Here is a 10,688-nt window from a genome sequence, read left to right as displayed (position 1 = left end):
ACTGGTGCGGGTGCTGCGGGGCTCTGCGGTGCAGTGGTGGCAGCGGGCGGGGCTCTGCGGTGCGGTGGTGGCAGTGGGTGGGGCTCCAGTGCAGGGGCGGCGGCTCCGCCGGCATTTCCTCGCAGCCCGGAGGCCCCCGCATATCCGTTGATGGCTGCCGCCATGTTGCGGTGGCCTCCGGGAACATGGACGCCGGGAAGATGGCCGCCGGTCCGGGGACGGCGCATGCGCGCGTTCACATCTCGTCCCGAGATCTCGGGGAACAAGATTTGAATCTCGTCTCCCGAGATCTCGGGACGAGATCTGATGGACCGGCGGCCATCTTCCCGACGTCCATGTTCCCGGAGGCCACCGCAACATGGCGGCAGCCATCAACGGATGTGCGGGGGCCTCCAGGCTGCGAGGAAATGCTGGTGGAGCCGCTGCCCCTGCACCTGAGCACAGCCCACTGCCACCCTCACCCCACTCAGCCCAGCTGCCCCAGCCTAGCACAGCCCATTTTCCCCAGCCCAGCACAGCCCACCTGCCCCAGCCCACTTGCCTCAGCACAGCCCACTTGCCCCAGCACAGCCCACCTGCCGCGGGACAGCTGCCCCAGCCCAGCACAGCCCACCTGCCCCAGCCCACTTGCCTCAGCACAGCTCATTTGCCCCAGGACAGCTACACCAGCCCAGCACAGCCCACCTACCCCAGAACAGCCCACCTGCCCCAGCACAGCCCACTTGCCCCAGCACAGCCCACGTACCCCAGAACAGCCCACCTGCCCCAGCACAGCCCACTTGCCCCAGCACAGCCCACCTGCCCCAGGACAGTTGCCCCAGCCTAGCACAGCCCACCTACCCTAGCACAGCCCACCTGCCCCAGCCCAGCTGCCCCAGCACAGCCCACCTGCCCCAGGACAGCTGCCCCAGCCCAGCACAGCCCACCAACCCCAGCACAGCCCACCTGCCCCAGCCCAGCTGCCCCAGCCCAGCACAGCCCACCTGCCCCAGCACAGCCCACCTGCCCCAGCCCAGCCCACCTTCCCCAGTACAGCCCAGCTGCCCCAGCACAGCCCACCTTCCCCAGCACAGAGCCGCCGCCACCGCACCAGCCTGAAGCACTGAATGACCTCTGTGACCACTCCTCCACCTGTGCCGGATCCCTTCCCAGGTAAGCTGAATTCGGACTGTAAGACGGACCCCCATTTGACACATTATTATTTTTTTCCCTATTTTCCTTCTTAAAATTGGGGTGCGTCTTATGGTCCGGTGCGTCTTATAGTCCGAAAAATACGGTATAATGTTTCAGTGCAGAGTCAGGACAGGAGAGGGAGGAGATTAAGGCCAATGATGACTGCAAATTCTTCATAAGTTTCTGTGTGTTAATGACCCGTATATTTCTATAAGTGTGGAAAGTGGGGGTGTCCTGACCCGGATGACAGTTCTTGACAGAAAATGAAAGAAGGTTGTGGTCAGAGAGTGGGAGAGAGGAGTTGGTAAAATCATACACTGAGCAAAGCCGGGAAAAGACCAAGTCGAGGGAGTTTCCGTCTTCATCCGTAGGAGAGTTAGTAAGCTGCAAAAGGCTGAAGGAGGAGGTTAGAGATAAAAGAGGAGTGGCAGATGGGGAGAGGGGGAAAGACATTACTGCTAGACAATGAGTGCAGCTGCAAGACAATACTTATACTATGGAATTCTCCTGTATATAACTAATTATATTTATTGTTATAGAGTTAGTTCAGCAGTATAGTGAATGCTTGCAGAAATCCATTAAGTATTATATATATTTTGTACTAAGAACAAATACAGCATGCATACAAGGTGGTCTAATGTAGGAAAAACGGGTCAATTTCAATGTCTGTCGCGGCATGAGGCATCTTTTTAATTATTTTGTGTATTTTTGCTACATGTATATATGTCGCTTTCATTAAAAAAGTATTTATATTAGATCTAAGTGTTTTCTGTGGGTGTTTGGTTAGAGTAATATAGAGAACTGAGCTAATTGATCATATACAGTATATCTCTTTACACAGTGAGACTGTACGTACATCATTATAAAGCCAACCTTTTTTGATTTATGTTTTTTGAAATATTGACTGATATATTCAATAAATCAATAAGCCACTTGAGGATCAGTAAAGTATCCACTTTTTTTTTCACATTTAATTTGAGTGCTGCCTATTTTTTTTACTTTTTTTACTTTTGACTGATATATTCAGCTATTCATAATTCCCTCCATCTTGACTAAAGCCCCAGTTCAAGCTTCCGAAAAACAGCCCCAAATCAGAATGCTGCTTCCACCATACCTCATTGTGGGTATGGTGCTCTTTCAGTGATACACAGTGCTGGCTTTGTGCCAAACATACCATTTGGAATTATGACCAAAAAGTTCCCTCTAAAGACCCCGTCTCACATAGCGAGATCGCTAGCGAGATCACTGAAGCGTCACCGATTTTGTGACGCAACAGTGACCTTGCCAGCGTTCTCGCTATATGTGACACGTAGCGGCAACCAGGCCCCCGCTGCGATGTCGCTGATCGTGCTTGAATGTCCTGGGCCATTTTTTGATCGCTGGTGTCCCGCTGGCCAGCGCGCATTGCTGTGTTTGACACCGACGAGCGACCTCGTTAGCGACGCAGAACTCAGGGATGCAGGTGGGAATCGGCAGAATCGCTGCTGTGTGACAAGGTCCCAACGACTGCCGAGGTCGTTATACGGATCGCTGGATCGTTGCTGCATCGTTGGGTAAGTCTGCCTGTTTGACAGCCATGTAGCGATCATGTAGCGACGCACCAGCGATCCTTACCAGGTCGTATCATTGTCGGGATTGCTGGTGCGTCGCTTAGTGTAACGGTACCATTAGTCTCCTCACACATTTTCCCTTATGCTTTTGATAGACTTTTTTCCTTATAATAATTGGCACCTCTCTACCCTTTTCTGGCTGATACCTTTCTACAATGAGACCCATTTGCTGTGTTGTAAGATGTTTGCAGACCATGTCTTCTGCTGAAAAATGTAAGAAAATGTCAAGAAAACCCTACTAGAGCAGCAACATTTTGTATGGGGCTAATCAGAATTCCTATAAATGATAGCAGCTGTGTACTGACTAATATTTACCACGAGTTTAAATGTGATTGGCTAATTCTGAACACAACTAAATCCCCAATTATAAGAGGGTGTTCACACTTATGCAACCATACTACTTAATTTTTATTTTCCACCTCAAAATTATATCAGTTCGTTTCTTAATGTATTTATGCAGGTTATGGGTGACATTGAAGATGGCAAAAGTTCTGAAATTATTCTTCTTTGGCTGATTTTTTTTCATTACAAAAGCTTGACATTGTTAACAGTGAAGTGTAGACTTCTACTGTAAAAGAGGTAAAAAAAATAGTATTTTCCAAAAAAAGAACACGACAAAGAAAGCTTCTTAGTTTTGCATCTAAAAGGCAATAACCTGCAACAGTCCACTGTATTCGGGTGGCATAAGTGGGTCTTCTATTAGAGTACTACTGCAAAGAAGTGTCAAAATAAATAGCAACACGTAAACTTTGAGGTAGATAATTGTTTTTAAATTTCTGGATTCTGGAGATTTGTGATTTGCATTTAAAAATGAAAAAAATAAATTAACAAATAAATTAATAAAAGCAAGTATGGCTTTAATGCCTGTGGCACAGAACCCCCGGTTTCAGGACACTTCTTATAGCAAAATTAGGACAAAGGTTAATACACGGCTCAAAAAAATAAAGGGAACACTTAAACAACAGAATATAACTCCAAGTACGGTAAATCAAACTTCTGTGAAATCAAACTGTCCACTTAGGAAGCAGCACTGACTGACAATCAATTTCACATGCTGTTGTGCAAATGGAATAGACAACAGATGGAAATTATTGGCAATTATCAAGACACCCTCAATAAAGGAGTGGTTATGCAGGAGGGGGGAACTCAGACCACATCTCAGTACCAATGCTTTCTGGCTGATGTTTTGGTCACTTTTGAATGTTGGTTGTGCTTTCGCACTCGTGGTAGCATGAGACGTGGTGGCTGAGGTAGTGCAACTCATCCAGGATGGCACATCAATGCGAGCTGTGGCAAGGTTTGCTGTGTCTGTCAGCATAGTGTTCACAGGCTGGAGGCGCTACCAGGAGACAGACCAGTACACCAGGAGACGTGGAGGGGGCCGTAGGAGGGTAACAACACAGCAGCAGGATCGCTACCTCAGTCTTTGTGCAAGGAGGAACAGGAGGAGAACTGCCAGAGCCCTGCAAAATGACCTCCAGCAGGCCATAAATGTGCATGTGTCTACACAAACGGTTAGAAACTGACTCCATGAGGATGCTCTGATCGCCCGACGTCCACAGATGGGAGTTGTGCTCACAGCCCAACACCGTGTAGGACACTTGGCGCTTGCCACAGAACACCAGGATTGGCAAATGTGCCACTGGCGCCCTGTGCTCTTCACAGATGAAAGCAGGTTCACACTGAGCACATGTGACAGACGTGACAGAGTTTGGAGACACCGTGGAGAGCGATCTGCTGCCTGCAACATCCTTCAGCATGACCGGTTTGGCAGTAGGTCAGTAATGGCGTGGGGTGGAATTTCTTTGGAGGGCCGCCTGATGTTGGGCTGTGAGCACAACCCCCATCTGTGGATGTCGGGCACTCAGACCATCCTCATGGAGTCATCTTCTAACCGTTTGTGCAGACACATGCACATTTGTGGCCTGCTGGAGGTCACTTTGCAGGGCTCTGGCAGTGCTCATCCTGCACAAAGGCTGAGGTAGTGGTCCTGTTGCTGGGTTGTTGCCCTCCTAATGCCCCCTACACATCTCCTGGTGTACTGGCATGTCTCCTGGTGGCGCCTCCAGCTTCTGGACACTATGCTGGACACAGCAAACCTTCTTGCCACAGCTCACATTGATGTGCCATTCTGGATGAGCTGCACTACCTCAGCCACTTGTGTAGGTTGCAGAGTCCGTCTCATGCTACCATGAGTGTGAAAGCACAACCAACATTCAAAAGTGACCAAAACATCAGCCAGAAAGCATTGGCACTAAGATGTGGTCTGTGGTCCCCAACTGCAGAACCAAAGCTTTATTGAGGGTGTCTTGATAATTGCCAATAATTTCCATCAGCAGCATGTGAAATTGATTGTCAATCAGTGTTGCTTCCTAAGTGGACAGTTTGATTTCACAGAAGTTTGATTTACTTGGAGTTAAATTCTGTTGTTTAAGTGTCCCTTTATTTTTTTGAGCAGTGAATATTGCCCTCCTGGTTTTCACTTGCAGCGAGTAAAGATTGGACAGTAATGCAAATTTTTTGGTGCTGTTACTGCACTACAGCACAGATCAATGAATTCAATGTCGCACTGACTCTGCAGCTTCAGAACCTCCCTATCTCAATTCAATCTTTGGATTATTATTCACAAGCTGACTAACACTCCCATTTTTAATATGCATTAGAATAACGCAAACCAATTTTGGCCTTTTTTTGTCCTACAATCCCCACACTGTTCAGGCGTAACATGAGGCGGTTTGGCTGTCCCTCATTTTTTATACTTTCTGTGATAGTGCGCTACTAGATCTTGTGTGCTGATAGTGGCAGGACATTAATGAGAAGCCACCCTGACCATGCCTGATATCATTAGCCCATTCTGTCATTCCTCAGCAACGTGTTAAATGGAGCAGGACATTCTTAATTTTGGACATTTCGCACAAATCAACTCACAGACTGTTCAAATTTGCAAGGATCTGCAAATTTCTGGAAGTTCAACTCAAATTTAATTCTCCTTTGATTATTCTGATTATCTATAGTTTCCACTTCTCCATTCTCCAGTGGTGGCAGCTGTACACCACTCCTTCTGATGCTCAGCATTGTGCTTGGTGACGTATGGCTGCATGCAGCTGCTCGGCCATGAAGATCTCAGCCGAGGGGTGCAGTATTTGTGCTCACTGAGTGGTGGTGACTATTCTGCCCTCTACTCCTCAGCACACTGCCCCCACTGGGGTCTCATCTTTGTGGCTGAGTTGCTGAAGTTCCTTGCACTTCGCAGTAATCCTCACAGGTGATGGGGGAATATTCGGGAAGAAGAAATGTCATGAACAGACTTATTACACCAGTGGCTTTTATGACAGGAACACGCTGGTATCGGGGCGCATACAACATGGCGGGGGTATGGATGTTCTACAGCAGGGATGATTGGTCTGGAGCCTATACTCCAGGGATGAAGGGCTGGAGGTTATGTAGAGGATGGCAATGGGGCTGGACATTGAAGAGTGGGAGCAAGGGACCGGATATTATACACCACGGGTGAGGGTCCAGATATTATAAACTGGGGGAGCAAGGGGCCGGATGTTATACACTAGGGGTGGGGGTCCGGATATTATAAACTGGAGGAGCAAGGGGCTGGATGTTATACACCAGGGGTGAAGGTCCGGATATTATAAACTGGGGGAGCAAGGGGCTGTTATAAACCAGGGGTGAAGGTCCGGATATTATAAACTGGGGGAGCAAGGGGCCGGGTGTTATACACCAGGGGTGAGGGTCCGGATATTATAAACTGGGGGAGCAAGGGGCCGGATGTTATAAACCAGGGGTGAAGGTCCGGATATTATAAACTGGGGGAGCAAGGGGCCGGATGTTATACACCAGGGGTGAGGGTCCGGATATTATAAACTGGGGGAGCAAAGGGTCGGATGTTATAAACCAGGGGTGAAGGTCCGGATATTATAAACTGGGGGAGCAAGGGGCTGTTATAAACCAGGGGTGAAGGTCCGGATATTATAAACTGGGGGAGCAAGGGGCCGGATGTTATACACCAGGGATGAAGGTCCGGATATTATAAACTGGGGGAGCAAGGGGCTGGATGTTATACACCAGGGGTGAGGGTCCGGATATAATAAACTGGGGGAGCAAGGGGCCGGATGTTATAAACCAGGGGTGAAGGTCTGGATATTACAAACTGGGGGAGCAAGGGGCCGGATGTTATACACCAGGGGTGAAGGTCCGGATATTAAAAACTGGGGGAGCAAGGGGCTGTTATAAACCAGGGGTGAAGGTTCGGATATTATAAACTGGGGGAGCAAGGGGCTGGATGTTATACACTAGGGATGAAGGTCCGGATATTATAAACTGGGAGAGCAAGGGGCTGGATGTTATACACCAGGGATGAAGGTCCAAATATTATAAACTGGGGGAGCAAAGGGCCGGATGTTATACACCAGGGGTGAGGATTCGGATATTATAAACTGGGGGAGCAAGGGGCCGGATGTTATACACCAGGGGTGAAGGTCCGGATATTATAAACTGAGGGAGCAAGGGGCCGGATGTTATAAACCAGGGGTGAAGGTCCGGATATTATAAACTGAGGGAGCAAGGGGCCGGATGTTATAAACCAGGGGTGAAGGTCCGGATATTATAAACTGGGGGAGCAAGGGGCCGGATGTTATACACCAGGGGTGAGGGTCCGGATATTAAAAACTGGGGGAGCAAGGGGCTGTTATAAACCAGGGGTGAAGGTTCGGATATTATAAACTGGGGGAGCAAGGGGCTGGATGTTATACACCAGGGATGAAGGTCCGGATATTATAAACTGGGGGAGCAAGGGGCTGGATGTTATACACCAGGGATGAAGGTCCAAATATTATAAACTGGGGGAGCAAAGGGCCGGATGTTATACACCAGGGGTGAGGATTCGGATATTATAAACTGGGGGAGCAAGGGGCCGGATGTTATACACCAGGGATGAAGGTCCGGATATTATAAACTGAGGGAGCAAGGGGCCGGATGTTATAAACCAGGGGTGAATGTCCGGATATTATAAACTGGGGGAGGAAGGGGCCGGATGTTATACACCAGGAGTGAAGGTCCGGATATTATATACTGGGGGAGCAAGGGGCCGGATGTTATACACCAGGGGTGAAGGTCTGGATATTATAAACTGGGGGAGCAAGGGGCTGTTATAAACCAGGGGTGAAGGTCCGGATATTATAAACTGAGGGAGCAAGGGGCCGGATGTTATAAACCAGGGGTGAAGGTCCGGATATTATAAACTGGGGGAGCAAGGGGCCGGATGTTATACACCAGGGGTGAAGGTCCGGATATTATAAACTGAGGGAGCAAGGGGCCGGATGTTATAAACCAGGGGTGAAGGTCCGGATATTATAAACTGGGGGAGCAAGGGGCCGGATGTTATACACCAGGGGTGAGGGTCAGGATATTATAAACTGGGGGAGCAAGGGGCCGGATGTTATACACCAGTGGTGAAGGTCGGGATATTATAAACTGAGGGAGCAAGGGGCCGGATTTTATAAACCAGGGGTGAAGGTCCAGATATTATAAACTGGGGGAGCAAGGGGCCTGATGTTATACACCAGGGGTGAAGGTCTGGATATTATAAACTGGGGGAGCAAGGGGCCGGATGTTATACACCAGGGGTGAAGGTCCGGATATTATAAACTGGGGGAGCAAGGGGCTGTTATAAACCAGTGGTGAAGGTCCGGATATTATAAACTGGGGGAGCAAGGGGCCGGATGTTATACACCAGGGATGAAGGTCCGGATATTATAAACTGGGGGAGCAAGGGGCTGGATGTTATACACCAGGGGTGAGGGTCCGGATATTATAAACTGGGGGAGCAAGGGGTCGAATGTTATACACCAGGGGTGAAGGTCCGGATATTATAAACTGAGGGAGCAAGGGGCCGGATGTTATAAACCAGGGGTGAAGGTCCGGATATTATAAACTGGGGGAGCAAGGGGCCGGATGTTATACACCAGGGGTGAAGGTCCGGATATTATAAAGTGGGGGAGCAAGGGGCCGGGTGTTATACACCAGGGGTGAGGGTCCGGATATTATAAACTGGGGGAGCAAGGGGCCGGATGTTATACACCAGGGGTGAAGGTCCGGATATTATAAAGTGGGGGAGCAAGGGGCCGGGTGTTATACACCAGGGGTGAGGGTCCGGATATTATAAACTGGGGGAGCAAGGGGCCGGATGTTATACACCAGGGGTGAGGGTCCGGATATTATAAACTGGGGGAGCAAGGGGCCGGATGTTATACACGAGGGGTGAAGGTCCGGATATTATAAACTGGGGGAGCAAGGGGCCGGATGTTATACACCAGGGGTGAAGGTCCGGATATTATAAACTGGGGGAGCAAGGGGCCGGATGTTATACACCAGGGGTGAAGGTCCGGATATTATAAACTGAGGGAGCAAGGGGCCGGATTTTATAAACCAGGGGTGAAGGTCCGGATATTATAAACTGGGGGAGCAAGGGGCCTGATGTTATACACCAGGGGTGAAGGTCCGGATATTATAAACTGGGGGAGCAAGGGGCCGGATGTTATACACCAGGGGTGAAGGTCCGGATATTATAAACTGGGGGAGCAAGGGGCTGTTATAAACCAGGGGTGAAGGTCCGGATATTATAAACTGAGGGAGCAAGGGGCCGGATGTTATAAACCAGGGGTGAAGGTCCGGATATTATAAACTGGGGGAGCAAGGGGCCGGGTGTTATACACCAGGGGTGAGGGTCCGGATATTATAAACTGGGGGAGCAAGGGGCCGGATGTTATACACCAGGGGTGAAGGTCCGGATATTATAAACTGGGGGAGCAAGGGGCCGGATGTTATACACCAGGGGTGAAGGTCCGGATATTATAAACTGGGGGAGCAAGGGGCCGGATGTTATACACCAGGGGTGAAGGTCCGGATATTATAAACTGAGGGAGCAAGGGGCCGGATTTTATAAACCAGGGGTGAAGGTCCGGATATTATAAACTGGGGGAGCAAGGGGCCTGATGTTATACACCAGGGGTGAAGGTCCGGATATTATAAACTGGGGGAGCAAGGGGCCGGATGTTATACACCAGGGGTGAAGGTCCGGATATTATAAACTGGGGGAGCAAGGGGCTGTTATAAACCAGTGGTGAAGGTCCGGATATTATAAACTGGGGGAGCAAGGGGCCGGATGTTATACACCAGGGATGAAGGTCCGGATATTATAAACTGGGGGAGCAAGGGGCCGGATGTTATACACCAGGGATGAAGGTCCGGATATTATAAACTGGGGGAGCAAGGGGCCGGATGTTATACACCAGGGGTGAGGGTCCGGATATTATAAACTGGGGGAGCAAGGGGTCGAATGTTATACACCAGGGGTGAAGGTCCGGATATTATAAACTGAGGGAGCAAGGGGCCGGATGTTATAAACCAGGGGTGAAGGTCCAGATATTATAAACTGGGGGAGCAAGGGGCCGGATGTTATACACCAGGGGTGAAGGTCCGGATATTATAAAGTGGGGGAGCAAGGGGCCGGGTGTTATACACCAGGGGTGAGGGTCCGGATATTATAAATTGGGGGTGCAAGGGGCCGGATGTTATACACCAGGGGTGAAGGTCCGGATATTATAAAGTGGGGGAGCAAGGGGCCGGGTGTTATACACCAGGGGTGAGGGTCCGGATATTATAAACTGGGGGAGCAAGGGGCCGGATGTTATAAGCCAGGGGTGAAGGTCCGGATATTATAAACTGGGGGAGCAAGGGGCCGGATGTTATACACCAGGGGTTAAGGTCCGGATATTATAAACTGGGGGAGCAAGGGGCCGGATGTTATACACCAGGGGTGAAGGTCCGGATATTATAAACTGAGGGAGCAAGGGGCCGGATGTTATAAACCAGGGGTGAAGGTCCAGATATTAT

This window comes from Dendrobates tinctorius, unplaced genomic scaffold (genome assembly GCF_039654945.1).
Source record: "Dendrobates tinctorius isolate UK_male_01 unplaced genomic scaffold, ASM3965494v1 ptg000157l, whole genome shotgun sequence".
Lineage (NCBI taxonomy): Eukaryota > Metazoa > Chordata > Amphibia > Anura > Dendrobatidae > Dendrobates > Dendrobates tinctorius.
This window is presented reverse-complemented; position numbering follows the sequence as displayed.